Genomic DNA, 17,730 nt, shown 5'->3' with positions numbered 1-17,730 from the left:
CCGTTTTGGGGGCACTGTTTATATGGCAAAATGAAATATCAGTGATTGTATATGTATTTTAAAACATAAAAATGATCTAGTATTCCAATTCTAGTCTAATCAGGCTATTTTAAAACCTAGCAAGTACATGTCCATGTGTTTATTGATAGACTCCTAATGATTACTGACATGTATTAAATGCCTACAGTGTGTCAGACATCATTCTGTGAGCTTTATTTGTATTAACTTTTTAATAAGTCCTGTTGGGAAGGTATAGTTGTTATCTCATTTTACAGATGAGAAAACTGAGGCACCGTGGGATTAAGTAATTTGCTCAAGAACACCCAGATAATAAGTGGAGGAAATAAGATTCAAACCTGGACAGTCTGATTCAGAGACCTCAAGTTCAACCCTACTGCCTCACTGCCTCACATACACACACAAAGTTGTGTCTCAGTAAGCTTGAGGAATTAAGTGGGAAAAGCATTCTGGATTCCAGGGTTTCACCTCCAATTCATTCTTTAACTTTGAAAAAGGCAATTAAATGAATGTCTCTGATTTGGAGAGGATTGAACTTGGTACATCTAGAAATTCTCTAAATTTCTTTCTAGCTCTAAATTTTTCTGATTCTATGATTATTTTTATGTAAAGAAGAAAATTTGATTTTTCACTTATCTAACAGACTAAAAATGAACCAGAGGGGGGAAAAAAACTAGCATGATTAAATTTGAAGGTAGATAAACTTTTGATATTTTGTAGTTACAAAATTATACTACTTTTTTTGAAAAAAATTTTATTTATTTATTTTTGGCTGTGTTGGGTCTTCGTTGCTGTGGGTGGGCTTTCTCTAGTTGCAGTGAGCGGGGGCTACTCTTCGTTGCAGTGAGTGGGCTTCTCATTGCAGTGGCTTCTCTTGTTGTGGAGCACAGGCTCTAGGCGCGTGGGCTTCAGTAGTTGTGGCACGCAGGCTCAGTAGTTGTCACGGGCTCTAGAGCACAGGCTCAGTAGTTGTGGCGCACGGGCTTAGTTGCTCCACGGCATGTGGGTCTTCCCGGACCAGAGCTTGAACCTGTGTCCCCCTGCATTGGAAGGCGGATTCTTAACCACTGTGCCACCAGGGAAGTCCTATGCTACTATTAAACCTTTCATGTTCATTATTCCTGTGACTACAGAAAGACCATAAACTTCTTTTTTTTAATTGAAATATAATTGCTTTACAATATTGTCTTAGTTTCGTGTGTACAGCACAGTGATTTTGTTTTTTTGCAAATTATATTTCATTATGGATTATTATAAGATATTGGGTATAATTCCCTGTGCTGTATAGTAAATCCTTATTGTATCCATTATAATTTATCCCTCACCCTCTCCCCTTTGGTAACCATAAGTTTGTTTTCTATGTCTGAGTCTGTCTCTGTTTTGTATACAGATTCATGTGTATTAGTTTTAGATTCCACATATAAGTGATAGGTAGTATTTGTCTTTCTCTGACTTATTTCACGAAGCATAATATTCTCTAGGTCCATCCATGTTGCTGCAAATGGCAATATTCCATTCTTTCTAATGGCATTGTATATATACATATACACACATATGTATATATATTCCACAATTTATTTATCCATTCATCTGTTGATGGACATTTAGGTTGCTTCCATGGCTTGGCTATTATAAATAGTGCTACTGTGAACACTGAGGTGCATGTATCTTTTCGAATTAGAGTTTTCGTTTTTTTTCCTGGCTATATACCCAGGAGTAGAATTGCCAGATCATTTGGTAGATCTGTTTTTAGTTTTTTTAAGGAACCTCCATACTGTTTTCCATAGTGGTTGCACCAATTTATATTCCCACCAATGGTGTATGAGTGTTTCCTTTTCTCCACACCCTCTGTAGCATTTATTATTTGTAGACTTATTGATGATAGCCATTCTACTAATGTGAGGTGATACCTCATTGTGGGTTTGATTTGCATTTCTCTAACAATTAGTGATGTTGAGCATCTTTGCATGTGCCTATTGGCCATCTGTATGTCTTCTTTGGAAAAATGTCTGTTTAGGTCTTCTGCCCATTTTTTGATTGAGTTGTTTGTTTTTTTGATATTGAGTTGTGTGAGCTGTTTGTATATTTTGAATATTAACCCCTTGTGGGTTGTATCGTTTGCAAATATTTTCTCCCATTCCGTAGGTTATCTTTTCATTTTGTTGATGGTTTCCTTTGCTGTGCGAAATCTTTTAAGTTTGATTAGGTCCCATTTGTTTATTTTCGCTTTCATTTCTTTTGCCTTGGGAGACTGATCTACGATTTATATCAAAGAATGTTTCACTTATGTTCCCTTGTAGGAACTTTATGGTGTCATATCTGACATTTAGGTCTGTAAACCATTTTGAGTTTATTTTTGTATATGGTGTGAGAGAATGTTCTCATTTCATTGTTTTACATGTAGCTATCAAGCTTTCCCAGCACCATTTGTTGAAGAGGCTCTCTTTTCTCCATTGTATATTCTTGCCTCTTTTGTTGCAGATTAATTGAACATAGGTGAGTGGGATTATTTCTGGACTCTCTATTCTGTTCCACTGATCTTTGTGTTTGTTTTTGTGCCAATACCATGCTGTTTTGATAGCTGTAGTCTTGTAGTATAGTCTGAAGTTTGGGAGGGTTATACTTCCAGCTTTTGTTCTTTTTTTCTTCAGGATTGCTTTGGCAGTTCTGAATCTTTTGTGGTTCCATATAAATTTTAGGATTATTTGTTCTAGTTCTGTGAAAAATGTCATGGATATTTTGATAGACATTAAATCTGTAGATTGCTTTGGGAAGTATGGCCATTTTAACAATATTAATTCTTTCAGTCGAAGAGCACAGGCTATCTTTCCATTTCTTTGAATCATCTTCAGCTTTCTTTATCAATGTTTTATAGTTTTCAGCATATGGGTCTAGAAAGACCATAAACTTCTGAGGGATTGATTATGCATTCTGATAATTGGCTTGATATAAAAATTTATATTATTCATATATGCCACTTTTATATACTTAAGGTGTTCTGAGCCTTGACCTTCTTCTTCATGCCATATAAAGTAAAGCTCTTTGGGAAAAGGAACTTTTAAAGTGGAAGATAGATCATATTTTATACCACTTTTTCCCTTTCTTTCTCATGAAGGTTACCACTTTATTGAAATGACAATCCTTATTAACTCTCTATCCATAATATTGTATGTAAATTTTTTTCTTGGTGGAGATATAACACAAAAAGTAACTTTCATAGAAAAAGAAATAAAATTCCTTGTCATCCCCCAAAAGTCTCTGTTTGAAAGGGTTTTTTTCCTCCCACACAATAATCTTCTAATAAAATTCTATTTCCCTCTTAATCCAGCTCCTAGCCTAGTATTTAGAAGTATTAACAATAAATAGTTTTCCTGAGGCTTAAAAAAGGGGAAGAGGAGAAATTAAAAATATTAAAGTTTCTGTTACTTATTACGAAGTTCTTTGAGAGTATTACTAAGTAAAAGAAAAAGCCCATAAAATTTGTAAACAGATTCTACTCCTCTCTCCCATGTGTTGCTAAAATTGTTATATAAAATATTTTCTGTTTTTATTTTTCTTTATGGTGGCCACAATTTCTATCAAAGCAGAAGAAAAAGAGGTGAACTATAAAGTGAGAGCCAGTTTCATCTCTACTCTGCAATCTAGGAGAAAAACTTTCACCCGAGGACAGATCAGGTAAGTAATTATTTGTTAATTCATTCTTTGTAATGTTTTGGGGCCATTTGTGGAGCCATAATTTGTCAACTATAGCCATAGATCATTGTTTTAATTCAACTAAGAGAAAATAGTGGTAGACTCCACAATATGGAAAGTTCTTTAACTTTTAAATTACAGAAGCTTGGGTCTCCATTCTAAAGTTGGAAAGGTGTGTGTGTATAGAACCATGTTCAAGTATGTGTTAACTATTCATAAAAACATATTAAAAACAACAAACTTGTCAGCTGGTCTGGTCTTTGTAATTTAAAAATAATATGAATAGAATTAAAGAAGGTTAAGAAAGCCTTGGAGAACAAGAGTCTGGAAAATAGTTCAAGTTGTTGAGTTTAGAAGAGTGAAGGCTAAGGGATGATATTGCTTTTCAAGTAGTTGAGATGCTGACTTACGGAGGATGGTGCCTGTCCTTTTTCCATCTCTATAGAGGAAAAACAGCAGGAGAAATTTAGATAAGAGTCAAAGCTTTTGAAATTCAGGATGTGTAAGATTAGAATGATTTACCTTGGGAAGTTGTAGAATCCTCTTTTGGAAGGTCTTCTAAGTACACAGATCATCTGCCAACAATAGCTTATATATCCATCATAAGGCCTTCTAATTTTCTGTTGCTACGGTTTATTTTGACAAACATACAGTGATTTATGTCTAAGGCAGTAGCTAACATGATATATTTCTAACGACAGAATATATGAACTAGTAGAACTTGACTTTAGGAGTATTATAGAAAATTATAAAGTTCTTTTAGGAGCACAGAAGTAGTCATGTGTTTTATTCAGTTTGTTCTGTTGTTGACCATGTGATCACCATTACCATGTTTAATTTTTCTGGTTCATATAATGCTCTTCAAATACATACATTACTGTCAACAGAAATTGAATCACCTCTATTAAGACTAGAGAGAAGGATGGGAGGATAAATTTAAAGATGAGTGTGTTCAGATAGGATTGTTGAGAACAGCTCTCTGAAACGTGAGATAAGGTAGAGATTTCAAACAGTGGAGAGTGGGCCACAGTGTGATGATCTGAAAATGGCATTTGGGAGCAAGGAAGAGGCTGTTCCTCACTTCTTCCCATCGATTCAGAGAAAGCAGAAAGTAAGGACTAAATAAGTTATATTGGAAAAGGTACCTTGTGATCTAAGGAGGAACCAGATTTTTATTAAGAGTAAACTGCAGAGGGACTTCCCTGGTGGTGCAGTGGTTAAGACTCCACATTCCCAATGCAGGGGGTCCGGGTTCAATCCCTGGTCAGGGAACTAGATCCCACATGCACGCCACAACTAAGAGTTCGAGTCACAACTGAGGAGCATGCCTGCCACGACTAAGGAGCTGGTGAGCTGCAACTAAGGAGTCCTTGAGCTGCAACTAAGGAAGCCATGTGCAGCAACTAAGACCTGGTGCAACCAAATAAATAAATAAATAATTTCTTAAAAAGAGTAAACTGCAGAAAAGTGAAAAATAAATTTGGATAAAAGAGTTTTTCCTCAAATAAATGGACTGTCTAGTAGATGGGGGATAGGGCAGAGGGTAAAGAATGACAGAAGTTGAAGAATTGGGGGTGGAATGAGCGTGGTTGGGGGAGTTTGAGAGTGAAGATGTGCCAGTCACATGCAAAAGGGAAAAAAGACTTGTGCTGATGGAGGCAAGTAAATAAAACAGAAGAGAAAGAAGTATTTGAGTAGGAGAGAAGAGTAGACATAGGTTAAAGGAAAATCAGGGCCATTTAGGATAATATTTCTTTGTGAGCAAGGAAGTATTAAACTTGACCAGTTAGGGAGGGTGGGAGGGAGACACAAGAGGGAGGGGATATGGGGATATATGTATACGTATAGCTGATTCACTTTGTTAAACAGCAGGAACTAACACATCATTGTAAAGCAGTTATACTCCAATAAAGATGTTTAAGAAAAAAAACTATGTACAGTAAGGAAAATGGGAATGGATGATAATTACTCCAGTTCTGAGAAGGGTACACACATGTGAAAAATAACCAGGCTGAGTGACCCCTTATTTCAAGAAAAGTTTTCTGGGGCAGTGTTCAGAGACTTAATTCTGTTTGGATATTGGTTGTAGAGTTTCTAGGCTCCAAGGACATAGGAAACCTCCAGGAAGACCAGGATCAACACTGAGAGGTCAGTGGGGTTGGGAAGTGCTATGATTATTATCTCCTTCACATCTCTGTATAGAGCTGTAGCCTTTTGTAGGAGACATGTGTAATTCAAGACTATTCCTGGCAGCAAAGAATGGGAAGTTTGCTATTGCCATGTGGGCAGTAGCTTAAAAGAGTTTATAAGTCAATTACCAACCAGCTTTGAAAGAGTGATTCTTTTTTTTTTTTTTTTTTTTTTTGCGGTACGCGGGCCTCTCACTGCTGTGGCCTCTCCCGTTGCGGAGCACAGGCTCCAGACGCGCACGCTCAGCGGCCATGGCTCACGGGCCCAGCCACTCCGCGGCATGTGGGATCTCCCCAGACCGGGGCATGAACCCGTGTCCCCTGCATTGGCAGGTGGACTCTCAATCACTGAGCCACCAGGGGAGCCCGAAACTGTGATTCTTGATGAATTATTAATTGGGGAGGATTTTGTGTTATTTCATATTTTGCACATAAAGTGAATCTTTATTATCAAATCATTTTACATTTGCATTAAATGCAACCATATACTATTAGATTTTCCAGTGAAGAATAGTGATAGCTAACACCTGTTGAGTGCTTCTTGTGTTCCAGGCACCTTATATATATAAATTCATTTTATTTTCAGACAACTCTTTGAAATAGGCACTATTATTCTGTCCCCCGCTACCTCAAGCCTCACATATGGATGAGGAAAATTGGCACAAAGATTTTTGCCCGATTCTATGGTAGAATGTTCTAATGTGGAACTAGGATTTGCACTCTAGCCTTCTGGCTCCAGAGCCCATGCCCATAACCCCTACACTACTTATCTTTTTATACATAAAAATGGTGATTTGAGGGTTGCTTGGAAACTATTTTACTTTGAATGGTTGGTGACTCGAGTATATTTATAGGTAGCACAATTTACATCAAAGAAAGTGGCTCTTGTGAGCAGCTACATGGAATGAAAATTGATTAAATGTTTTAAAGAAGTTCATGCCAATACACTCAGTGATGTAAAGGGCTATTGCTTGGGGCAGGCCAGCTGCTTTTATTCAAAAGACCACATTGGGTGGTATAACCTTAGTGAGTTTACTAGGGTCTAACTCTCAGTCTTGTGGTCTTAGAAACCTGATCTGGTCAGTAAGGGTCCCAGAGAGGATTAAATTAGTCTAACGACCTCATCAGCCTAATATGTAAAGCCAGAAAGCAAATTAATTTAAATATTGGGTTGGCCAAAAAGTTCGTTCGGGCTTTTCAGTAACACGGAAAAACCCAAACGACCTTTTTGGCCAACCCAATACAATGAGATAAAATTGTTACAAAAACCAGTTGTACCAGTATGATCAGTGTATTTTCTTCCAGGTGGTGGATATAGATGGGAAACCAAATTATAAGAGGTTTCTTGGTGAACAGCAGGCACCATGAATATTTCTGGTTTTGGCTTTTCACAGTATTTATCTGTTTTATATATTTCTCAAGGATTTCATCAATAATAGCTGCTATTGGCATGTACTGTCAGTCCTTAAATTATAAATAGCCTCCACCCCTGTGCCCTTCCACCAGGGGCTCTGCTGCCATAGAAACAGCTGTTGAATAAACATGGGTATTTTAGAGAATCTGTGGGTTCCGAATTGAAGGAAGGGAAGAGTCTGTGAAAAGCAGAGTTACTAAAGGGTGTTAATTTAAGGGATAGACTCCTAAGTAGGATGGGTATGCCTGAGTAGAGATCTCTTTACCTAAAGTGTATTTCTATAGCACTGCCTGAGGAGCTTCCCCCCGCTTCTGTTATATTGCTTGAAATTTCACCAAATAGAGATTGCTTTTCATTTTTCAAACATTCTCTTAAAACTGTAAATGTCTATGTGTGGAGATATTCTTAGTGACCTTCCTTATACCCATTCCCTATTGCTTACCTTCATTTTGTTAGGGACAGCAATGTTCCCAGCTTCAAGCAAAAAGTCCTGACTAGTTGAAGCCAGTCATGACAATCCCATTTTCCTTGGCCAGTGATCATGAAGGGAAGGCTCCCAAGTTCAGGGATGGCTTTTGCTTTCCTGATAAAGAGAACAGTGGTGGCTGGTACTCTCCTCTTTCCGCCTTCTTTGTGCCTTAAATGCAGACATGAAGCCTGGAGATATAGCAGCCATCTCTGCAACTATGAGATGACAAGTATGAGAGAGGAAAGATGATTCTGACAAGCTGAGGACCATGAAGGAGAAGGATTGAAAGAGTCTGGACATTGTTGAACAGCTCTTCCAATCTTGGACTGCCTACCTCCAGACATTATTGAGAAAAATAAGGAAAGTTGTAACCCTTGTTATACAGTAGCAAAGCATTTGATTAATCTGTACCTGCTGTTCTGTGGAAGGCTGACTATGCAAACTGAAACTGTGGTGTTAGGAGAAATGAAAGGAAGAATTTGGAATATTGTGCTGTATTGGTGACTTCTTGTGGCTTTTCAGTAGGATCCTACAGAAGGGGGTGAACTCAAATTAGTGCTCCTCAGCATGAAAGCAGAGAGGGCAGAAGACTATAGCTTTGCTACAAAGGTATTCTGCCTTTAGCTTGTACTCTAAATTGACAAAAGAGCCCTGTAATTTGGAATTTTGTAGGGATTAAGGGTAGGACCTTCTTACCGAAGACTGTTGTTGGAATTGCCTTGTCTGTTATGAGAGCTCAGAGGTCAGCAGCTAAGAGATTAGAATCTCCAGGCTTAAAGATTATTTCTGGAAATGTTTTTTGGGTGTGGTTACTCACACAAGGAATTGATCTGAAGCAGACAGACCAGAAGCTTGATATGTTTTTGAGGGAACCTGCAGTACAAAGCTGGCGATTCCTTGTGATTGTCTCTACCTTCCAAGCAATCCTCATCCTTTCCTCCCTAAGTCAAACCAGTATGAAGTAGGCTACAAAAGCTGTGGATCCCCTGGGGAGGACATCTGCTTCAAAACCTGCCTTAGATATGGCTACAGAGAACAATGACAAAGCAGATCCTCCTGAGACTTAAAGTAGGCGCTGTCAGAGTGACTGGCCAAGGGATTTACTTTATTGCCTGCCCAGGAATCTGTGATTTCTGTCTAGGAAGATATGATATAGATTGTGGATTCTTTACTACTGTGTCCTTCCTCTTATCTCCCTTTCTTAATGGAATTTTTTGGGGGTCACTCTGTTCTTTCTTTTTCATCGTTGTATATATGTGAGGGGAGTGGTTAAGAGACAGCTTCCCTTTTAGCCATACAAATGGTCAGTTAAGAGTTGTCATATTTGGACTTGATAGAGCAGACAGAAAATCAACCAAAGATCCTGCGTCATGCAGTAATTGGATGAGATAGTGGGGTTGTCTTCCTTGAAGAGAGGATGAGTATGTTGTGAGAGAGAGAGGATGAGTATGTTGAAGAGAGGATGAGTATGTTGAAGAGAGGATGAGTATGTTGTGTTTAACACATGTGTAAGAAGTATGTGTGTGCATATTGAGTTGAGGACTGGCAGACACTGTTGGCTGGCCAATCCATATCCATTTCTTACCTCTACCATAAAAATTAGCAAAGTTAAATATTTGATTTTCCAGTCTTCTTTACTGCTACAGTAGCCATGTAATACAATTCTAGCCCATAAACCTGCCAGGGGACTTCATTGAAGGCTTTCCCTTTTTCTGATAAAAGGCTCAGACAGCGCTGGGGTTAACTTTTTTCTTGCTTTGACCTTAGATGTGATGCTTGGAGCTGCAGTGACCATCTTGAAAGCATTAGGCAACAAACACGAATATTAAAAGTAAATACACTCAGGATGGTGAAGCAAAAATATTGAAGATATGGATAGCACCATTGATGGGTAAACACCAACCTTAGCAATCACCAGGTCAAGATTTTTTGTCTTGTGAGAGAAGTGAATCCATATTTGTTTATGCTGTTGTGAACTGAGTTCTCTGTTGCCTGCAATCCAAAGCATTCTAAACTGATGCAGTATAAATGTCTCTTTCCTATACTGCAACCTCAAGGATAATTTTTATTTGTTGGTTCATTTTTACCATGAAGTCTTATTAGTAAATAGTTATATGAAGTGAGGAAAATATTTTTTTTCCAATGGATAATGGAATTTTTAATGGTATATTCACATAAAAGAACACTATACAGCAGTGAACAATCTACAACTGCTTATGGCAATATGGATGAACCTCAGATATATAATGCTGAGTGAAAGGAGCAGACATAGGACTTTGCTAGCAGTCCAGTGGTCAAGACTCTGTGCTTCAAATGCAGCGGGCGTGCGTTTGATCCCGGAGGAAAAGATTTTTTAAAAAAAACTTTGACAATAACCTGATTCACATATAAATTGCATTATTGATGCGTTACTGTCGACAGGCATCTCCTCCATATGTGACTTATCTTACAGTTTTACTTTTTGGAATAGAATATTGGCATGGCTCAGCGTGCACATTTAATATAATTAGGGAACACCTTTTGGAAATTGGTTTCTCCTGCTGAGGTATACAGCAAGAAAAGCTAAAAATTGTTACAACCAAACAGAAGTCTTCAGGAAGAAATTGCTGACTGGAGTAGAACAGGTTCAATGTAAGTCTTGACTTTTGTATAGGACAATCTTTTATTTCTGCATCATTGACTACTAGTAAATGTTTACTACTTCCAAAATGATGTTTTACTCTAGAGCCTTTATATCAGAACATGTACTTTTTCTTCCAGTGTCCTTTTAAATGTTTTTGTTCATCATTTCAGAAAATTTTTTATTCCAGTTTTTGACTCCACCATATGAGGTTCGTGATTGTACTTTTCTATTTTTGCCTTTCTTAAAATTAATTAGTGGTAATAGCCATGTGTGCCAGCTTTTTATATCAAAAGGAAATGCTTGAACACTAACGAAAGGTAAATATGGAATTAAGGAGAACAGACATATTTATTTGGATGTATTTTATAGAAAAATTAAATTTGGCTTCAAGAAAAGCTAGCTTTTTAATTTGTGTTCACATATTGACAAAATGTGATCCAAATCATTTTTTTCACTTCCTAAAAAAGTATTTTAACCTGAAAGTCTCTTTTAAAATACATTAAATTCTAAAAACAAAAAAGCTTTTATTTATTTATTTATTTTATTATTATTATTTTTTTTTTTTGCGGTATGCGGGCCTCTCACGGTTGTGGCCTCTCCCGTTGCAGAGCACAGGCTCCGGACGCGCAGGCCCAGCGTCCATGGCTCACGGACCCAGCCGCCCCGCGGCATGTGGGATCTTCCCGGACCGGGGCACGAACCCATGTCCCCGGCATTGGCAGGCGGACTCTCAACCACTGTGCCACCAGGGAAGCCCTAAAAACAAAAGCTTTTAAATTATTTTTAGAATAAGCTGGAAAGGCCTGACACTGAAGATCCTATTATCACCATATCTAAATATACATGAAGTGATTTTGGCGTATTGAGATATATTGGTCTCCACTGTGATTTTCTTGTTTGCTGGTTTCATACATAATATTTTGCTTTCCTTTCCTGATGTACCCTGAGTCAGTCCTGCCAAAAAACTACTAATATTGTAAGACTAGCAAGCTAACATCTAAGTGGGAAATTCTTAAATATACGATAAGGATATTTTTAACCAACTGATGAAAACTCTTTTTTTTTTTTTTTTATGATACGCAGGCCTCTCACTGTTGTGGCCTCTCCCGTTGCGGAGCACAGGCTCCAGACGCGCAGGCTCAGCGGCCATGGCTCACAGGCCCAGCCGCTTCGCGGCATGTGGGATCTTCCCTGACCGGGGCACAAACCCGCGTCCCCTGCATCGGCAGGCAGACTCTCAACCACTGCGCCACCCGGGAAGCCCCTGAAAACTCTTTTTGATCTACTAAGATTTGAACACTCTATAGAAAGAGTTTGAAACAGAGTGTAAAGTTTGGGGATTTTCTTGATTTAAATTACTCTTATTTTTAAGCATGTATTATTATTGGAGTGGTGGCTTTTATGACTACTGTATAAAGTCTGCTGGGTGATTCTCTATCTACTTTTTATGGTTAAGTTTGCAGGCTTAAATCCTATATGATGTACATGTGCCCATCTTCTTTCACTATGAGAGGCAGCCTTGCTAGGTGGATGCCTCCCACTCTGGCCTCATCTTATGCCATTATCTGTTCAAACTTCACAGGTGGTCTTTTAGTACAGGTACCCTAGTTATCTGACTGTTACCTAAGTTCCCACAGTTATGAGATTCCAAAGGGAAGCCAAAGTTATAATAACATTCACTAATGAACAAACCACTTATAAAATTGGTTGTCCCTCATGCATGCATCCTTGTCTAGCTTAGAGGCATTGTTGGCTGGTCTTCTTATGATTGTTGAATACTCCTATAAAACACAAATACAATACAAGTGATTTTAGGGCAAAATTGTGAATCTTGAAAAGATGTAGGAGAGATGATGAAAATGATGTTGGTGAACTCAAATCACAAATGAAACCAATGACAAATGAAGATTTGGCAGAGTTAGGCCACAACAATTGAAAAACAGAGAAATTGCAATGATGATGATGACTCTCATCTCTTAAAATATTTGGATATCAGGATTAAAGGAGGGCCTTGGGAAAATTGTCAACAATGTCAAAATTTTTACAGCCTTCTTTACGACTGTCCATATGGAAACTAGACATTAGATGAAATCTGTTTATATATAACACAATGTTGTCAGAAAAATTATGCCCAAATCCCCACTTGATTTGTTCCTTCTAAGAATTAGCACACACTGGTATCGCTTATATGTGGAATCTAAAAACATGGTACAAATGAACCTATTTATAAAACAGAAATAGAGTCACAGATGTAGAAAACAAACTTATGGCTACCAAGGGGAAAGCGGGGGTGGGAGGGATAAACTGGGGAATTGGGATTGACATATAAACACAACTATATATAAAATAGATAGCTAATAAGAACCTACTGTATAGCACAGGGAACTCTACTCAATAGTTTGTAATGACCTATATGGGAATAAAATCTAAAAAAGAGTGGATATATGTATATGTATAAATGATTCACTTTGCTGTACAAAAGAAACTAGCAAAACATTGGAAATCAACTATACTCCAATAAAAATTAATTATAGGGCTTCCCTGGTGGCGCGGTGGTTGAGAGTCCGCCTGCCGATACAGGGGACACGGGTTTGTGCCCCAGTCCGGGAAGATCCCACATGCTGTGGAGTGGCTGGGCCCATGAGCCATGGCCGCTGAGCCTGCACACCTGGAGCCTGTGTTCCACAATGGAAGAGGCCACGACAGTGAGAGGCCCGCGTACAGCAAAAAAAAAAAAAAATTAATTATGAAAAAAGAATTAGCACATAATTACAATTATAACCCAAATTTGTTAAATAAAAGATGAAATAAACATCAAAATTCTTACCACTATTTTTTTAAATTTAATTTAATTTTTATTTATTTATTTTTGGTTGCATTGGATCTTCGTTGCTGTGTGCAGGCTCTCCCCAGCTGCAGTGAGCAGGGGCCATTCCCTGCCGCTGTGCGTGGGCCTCTCATTGCGGTGGCCTCTCCTGTCGTGTGGCACCAGCTCCAGGCACGCGGGCTTCAACATCTGTGGCATGCAGGCTCAGTAGTTGTGGCTCACGGGCTCCAGAGCACAGGCTCAGCAGTTGTGGCACACGAGGTCAGTTGCTCCACACCAGCATAGTTGCTCCACACCAGCTCAGTTGCTCCGTGGCATGTGGGATCCTCCTGGATTAGGGATCGAACCTGTATCCCTTGCGTTGGCAGGCGGATTCTTAACCATTATGCCCACCAGGGAAGTTTCTTACCCCTCTTTTTATACGAAATTTTCATCTCTTTAAAGTGGACTTTTTTTTTTTTTTGGCTGTGCCATGAGGTGTTCAGGATCTTAGTTCCCCAGCCAGGAATCGAATTCATGCCCCCTGCATTGGGAGCATGGAGTCTTAACCACTGGACCACCAGGGAAGTCCCTAAGTGGACTAACTTTAAATGGCTTTTTTTTTATATAATCGCAATCATCTTCAGAGAAAGAGGATCTCAGATATATTCTGTACCTGGGATTTAAAAGAATTTTATATATCCTATATCTTGGATTTTGACAATATATTTACATATTCCATTTATAAGTAAATTCATAAGACTAAGTATGTATAGTTTATTTACCATGGCAATTTTTTAAAAATTCTGCCACTTACAAGCTGTACCTTGGGAAAAGCCACTTCACTTCTCTTAGCGTCAGTTTCCTTTGTAAAAAGAAGATAATCCCTACATTGTAAAACTATTGTTAAGTCCTATATAAGGTATATGAAGCTTTTATTATTTTGTCTGGCATACTGTGAGTGCACAGGAAATGGTAGCCATTATTATTAACTCACATGGATATTAATGTCAGTCACATGTGAACATTTTTTTGACTTTGATTTTTTATCCACAGTTCTTGTTCATAAAATACTGAGAGGGCATAGAGCAATCCTGTGAAGCCAAAATATCATAGATCTAATTTAGGTTCATTCTTTTTTTTTTTTTTTAACATATCTATTGGAGTATAATTGCTTTACAATGGTGTGTTAGTTTCTGCTTTATAACAAAGTGAATCAGTTATACATATGCGTGTGTTCCCATATCTCTTCTCTCTTGCGTCTCCCTCCCTCCCACCCTCCCTATCCCACCCCTCTAGGTGGTCACAAAGCACCGAGCTAATCTCCCTGTGCTATGCGGCTGTTTCCCACTAGCTATCTGTTTTACATTTGGTAGTGTATATATGTCCATGCCACTCTCTCACTTCGTCCCAGCTTACCCTTCCCCCTCGCCATGTCCTCAAGTCCATTCTCTAGTAAGTCTGCATCTTTATTCCCATCTTGCCCCTAGGTTCTTCATGACCTTTTTTTTTTTTTTTTAGATTCCATATATATTAGGTTCATTCTTGAATAATCAGTTGTATTATCTGAATCTGATTCACATTTGGGGGCTAACAAAGATTTTCTTCTTGACCAGTCTCTAGCCAGGGTCCTCTAAACCCTCTTCTTGACTATGCCTCAACCTTGAACAGAACAGTAACATACCTTCTAACAGCTGAAGGCCACATCCCTAGAATCACACTCCCCCCCACCCCCAAAGTTCCTGCTTCAGGAAACTCAAGGTTGCCAAAAGAATTTACCCAAAGATAGGGTTCCTATCTCCCACCCTTTATGGGAGTGTAGGAGCCTACCTTAGATAACTGCCAGTTAACAAACCCAGATGGGACACACATGGAAAAACCTCCCCACCTTCTTGCTTTTTGTAATTTTTCAATTCCTCAACTCTATTAAGCCCCCACTCACCTCCCCTCCCTATTCCCTCATTCTCCCTTTAAAACACCCAGTCAACTTTGTCCAAATCAAAGTTGAATTCAGTTCATGTTACCTTTTCATTTTGTTGATGATTTCTTTGCTGTACAGAAGTTTTTTAGTTTGATACAGTTCTACTTGTTTTGGCTCTTGTTGACTTTGTTTTTGGAATCAGATCCAAAAAATCATTGCCAAGACCATATCAAGGTACTAACTGCCTAAGTTTTCTTCTAGTTTTATGGTTTCAGGTCTTACATTCAAGTCTTTAATCAATTTTGCGTTAATTTTTGTGTATGCTGTAAGTTAGTAGTTTCATTCTTTTGCATGAGACTATCCAGTTTTCCCAATACCATTTAGTGAAGAGACTGTCCTTTCCCATTGTATATTCTTGCCTTCTTTGTCATAGATTAACTTACCATATAGGCATGGGTTTATTTCTTGGCTGTCTATTCTGTTCCATTGTTGTATGTGTCTGTTTTTATGCCAATACAATACAGTTTTGATTACTATAGCATTGTAATAGAATTTGAAATTGGGGAATGTGATGCCTCCAGCTTTGTTCTTTCTCAGCGTTGCTTTGGCTATTCAGAGTCTTTTGTAGTTCCATACAGATTTTAGGGTGATTGGTTCTATTTCTGTGAAAAATGCCATTGGGGTTTTGATAGGGCTTGTCATATATAGCCTTTATTATGCTGAGAAACGTTTCATCTACATCCCCTTTGTGGAGAGTTTTTATCATAAAGATATTGAATTTACCACCGTGTTCTTAGTTTCTTTACCATAGAGTTCTTCATTTCTTCTTGTGGAATCAGGCTTCAGTCTGGGACCATTTACCTTTAGCCTGAAGAAGTTTCTTTGTTGTTTTTTTGGAGAGTAGGTCTATTAGCCACAAATACTCTCAGCTTTCATTTTAAAGTGTCTCTATTTTGTGTCATTCCTTGAAGAATATTTTTCTTAGGTACAGAATTCTATAATAGAAGAATTTTTGTTTTTTCTTCAGCACTTGAAAGAGGTCCTTATTTTTCTCTTCTGACTTATTTTGTGATGAGAAATTAGCCATTGTTTTTTTTTTTTAAACAACATCACCCTATTTCCTGCACCCCCCAGCTCCTGGCAACTATTGTTTCACTTCCTGCCTCCATGACTTTGACTTTTCCAGATTCCACATACAAGTAAGATGATGCAGTACTTGTCTTTGTGTGTCTGGCTCAGTCTACCCAGTGCTATGTCCTCCAAGTTCATCCACGTTATCACAAATGACAGGATCTCCTTCTTCCCTAAAGCTTAATAACATTCCATTGTTTTACACCACACCAGCTCCAACCATTCATTTGTTGATGGACACCTAGATTGACTCCATATCTTGGGTATCATGAATAACGCTGCAGTAAACGTGGGAGTGCAGATATCTCCTCGAGATTTGATATCATTTCCTTTGGATGCATATCTAGATGGGGGACCACTGGATCACATAGCAGTTCCAATTCCGGTCTTCTGAGGAACCACCATACTGTTTTCCATAATGGCTGTAGCAGTCTACATTCTTATCAACAGTACACAAAGGCTCCTTCTCTCCACATCCTCACCAACATTTGTTATTTTTTGTCTTTTTGATAATAGTAATTCCAACATGTGTGAGGTGATATTTTACTGTGGTTTTAGTCTGCACCTCCCTACTGATCATTGATGTTGAGCATCATCCCGTATATTCATTGGCCATTTGTCTGTCTTCCTTTGAGAAATGTCTATTTGGGTCCTTTGCCCATTTTTAAAATCAGGTCCTTTATTTACAAAATAAGTTATCACTCAGAACCTTAATTCATTGGCCATGTTAACAGGTTTAAGACATTTCAATTTACTAAAGATAAATAATTCAATCTTTAAATAAAGAACTATAAGGTGTTTGGGAAAAAACAAAATAAGATCAGGTCATCTACCTTCTTGCTATGGAGTTGTTTGAGTCTCTCATATATTCTGAATACATTCTGAACTCCTTACCAAATGTATGATTTGCAGACATCCTCTCCTGTGCCATAGGCTGCCTCTTTAGTCTGCTGAGTGTCTTTGCCATGCAGAAGATTTTAGTTTGATGCAGTCTCATCTGTTTATTTTTGCTTTTGTTGCCTGTGCTCCTGGGGGTCATATTCAGAACGTCCCAGGCCAATGTCAAGAAACTTTCTTCCTGTGCTTTCCTCTAGTAGTTCTACAGTTTTAGGTCCTATGTTTAGGTCTGTAATCCATCCTGAGTTGACATTTGTATGTGGTGTGAAACAACGTTCCAACCCCACTCTTCTGCACACAGACATTCAGCCTTCCCAACACCATTTATTGAAAAGACCATCTTATCTCTGTTGTGCACCCCTGTCAGAGATCAGCTTACTGTAAATGTGAGAATTTACTTCTGGGCTTTGTATCCTATTCCATTGGTCTCTATGTCTGTCCTATGCCAGTACTACACTGCCTTGATTACCATAGCTTTATAGTATATTTTGAAATCAGACAGTGTGATGCTTCCAGCTTTGTCCCTTCTCAAGATTGCTTTGGCTATTCAGGGTTTTTTTGTGGTTCCA

At 38.3% G+C, this 17,730-nt stretch overlaps 1 protein-coding gene across 7 annotated transcripts in view; it reads left to right on the top strand.

The window, feature by feature from the left end:
- Positions 1–17,730, top strand: part of NRG4 (neuregulin 4) — a 127,504-nt gene that overhangs the window by 4,545 nt on the left and 105,229 nt on the right. For 4 of the 7 annotated variants that reach the window (XM_079913011.1, XM_079913006.1, XM_079913010.1 and 1 more), the window contains one exon: positions 3,606–3,693. The gene's annotated coding sequence lies outside the window, so the exon portion shown is untranslated. Of the gene's footprint in view, positions 1–3,602; positions 3,694–17,730 lie in introns of all 7 variants that reach the window. The other 3 variants (XM_079913012.1, XM_079913009.1, XM_079913008.1) reach the window with 1 other exon arrangement.

The sequence above is a fragment of the Stenella coeruleoalba genome (genome assembly GCF_951394435.1).
Source record: "Stenella coeruleoalba genome assembly, chromosome: 2".
Taxonomy (NCBI): Eukaryota; Metazoa; Chordata; class Mammalia; order Artiodactyla; family Delphinidae; genus Stenella; species Stenella coeruleoalba.
Note: the sequence above shows the minus strand (reverse complement) of the source record. Positions and strands in the feature narration are given on the sequence as shown.